The sequence below is a fragment of the Bison bison genome, unplaced genomic scaffold (genome assembly GCF_000754665.1).
Source record: "Bison bison bison isolate TAMUID 2011002044 unplaced genomic scaffold, Bison_UMD1.0 scf7180017851522, whole genome shotgun sequence".
NCBI classification, from domain to species: Eukaryota; Metazoa; Chordata; class Mammalia; order Artiodactyla; family Bovidae; genus Bison; species Bison bison.
The window spans coordinates 11,117-13,029 of record NW_011482095.1 but is presented as its reverse complement, the minus strand read 5'-3'; the positions used below and the strand labels follow the sequence as shown (position 1 = coordinate 13,029).

Below are 1,913 nucleotides of genomic sequence, written 5' to 3'. Positions count from 1 at the left end.
CTCTTTCACTAGCTGATGCCTCCTCCCGCGGGGGTCACACTAAGGTAAGTGACAGAAACAAGGAGATGGTGGGACAGGCTCTCTGCCATGTGCCGCCTGCAGAGCAGCTATTGGGGCCTGGGGGGTGGGGGGTGCATGCCCCTGGGCAGAGGCCTCCTGTTATTTTTTAGTTTTTTATTCATTTTACAGTAAAGCGGATTTCCAAGGAATGCGCCCGAAAGCCCAACAAGAAAATTTGTAGGAAAGGAGGTAGGTAGCCAGCCGGCGGGGAGGGAGAGAGAGAGAGAGGGAGGGCTACCTGCCCACCTGCCCTTGCCCCTGAGGACCCAGCCTTCCTTCAAATAGCCCAGGCTCAGGGGGCGGTCAGTGAGCAGGCATAAGTTCCACCTCATCCAAGGGCCCCGGCTCCCCTCAGGGAGGCTCTGGTGGCCTAAGGCAGGTTCAGAGCAGAAGCAGCAAAACCCCGTTTCTTTCAAACTTCCTGGCCCCCCAATTCCACCCTAAAGTGTGTGCCGAAGACCAAGCCAGTGCTTTCCTCCAGGTCACCTCAGGAGAAACTCTAAGCCACCAAAATGGAGCCAGAGGCTCTGCCATTTTCCTGGTGAGGGAGCTGCCAACTCATCCTTCCGTGCTCTTTCCCAGGTTGAAAGTTGAGATTCAACTCTCCAGCCCTGGAGCTTAGACCAAACTGTACCCAGGCGTAGCAACCCTGCCACCCTGTCTACCGCCTCTGGCCAGGGCATAGCTGAGTGCCACCGGCTGGCCTGATGGCAGACCTTGGGAGGTCTCTGGGAACTGTGGACTCTAAGGGAGGCACAAGATCTCAAATTTCAAATTGGCACTCTTGCCAGGAGGAATTTGTCCCCCCACCACCTGTATAATAACTCTTCCTGTTCCAACACCACTTTGTGTTTTTTGCAAAGTATTTGCATACTTACCTCAGAAAATCCACCCCCCCTCCCTTCTCTGGAAGCTTATAAGGCACGAGTTGGCTTCCCAATTTTACAGATGTGGAAACAGGCCCAGGGGAGTGACTTGCTGCTGCTCAAGGCCCCTTCCTTGTTCTGTGGCAGGGCCTGGACCAAAACCTGGGTCTCTTGACCCTCAGGGAAGTGTTCTTTCCACTGTAGCATGTGAGGCAACTCCCATCTGGTCATTCCCACCTCCCCTCTGAAACAAATGGTGAAATACAGATGGGGTGAATCAATTGGAAGCAGTAACAGACTAAGGAACAGGTGGAAAATCACAGCCTGGTCCCTACAACCCTTTGGCAAGCTTGGAGTTTGTTTTCCTTTGAAATCATAGGGCAGGATTCCCCCAGGTGGGGTCATTAGGGACTGGATATTCCCTACTGAGTAAGAATCTCCTGGGAGAAGAGCCCAGAAATGTATATATTGTGCTTTTGATGTACACTGAAGCTCTGAGGGAGGTCCCCTGCCCCAGAGATAAGCTTTCCACCACCTCCCCACACCCAGCTCAGGGCTTCAGTAAAGAGCTCAGAAGGCAATCAGTAAAAACGCTTTTGCATGAATGAAGATAGGAGATGGAGGTACTGCATAAAGAGTATGGGTCTGGGAGCCACAAGCCTGGGTCCCATATCAGCTGCTAACTCACAGTGAAACCTTAGACAAGTCTTTTCCTTTGAGAACCTCCGTTTCTGCATCTGAAGGTGGTAGAGGACTATTCCAGTCTTAACATTCCTTTTAACATTCCTTTAACCTGTAAAAGAATTCATGAAGAGGGTCTGTTAAACCTGCTTCTAGTAGTTAGTTGCTTGCTTGGGTGTGGGGATGGAGGGGGAGGCAATGACATTAACCATTTCCTAGGAGCAGTTGATCCCCCAGAGCACCAGTAAGAGCCTAGGGCAGTCCAGTCCAGTCCTAAGAATCCAGACCTGGAAGCGCCAGTCAAGT

The 1,913-nt window shown here is 51.9% G+C and overlaps 1 protein-coding gene across 1 annotated transcript in view; it reads left to right on the top strand.

Annotated features, from left to right (window-relative positions):
* The window catches only part of LOC104996625 (neuroligin-3-like), a gene marked incomplete at its 3' end in the record, with an annotated part of 16,642 nt that overhangs the window by 3,852 nt on the left and 10,877 nt on the right, over positions 1 to 1,913 (top strand). The gene's annotated exons all lie outside the window — the stretch shown is intronic.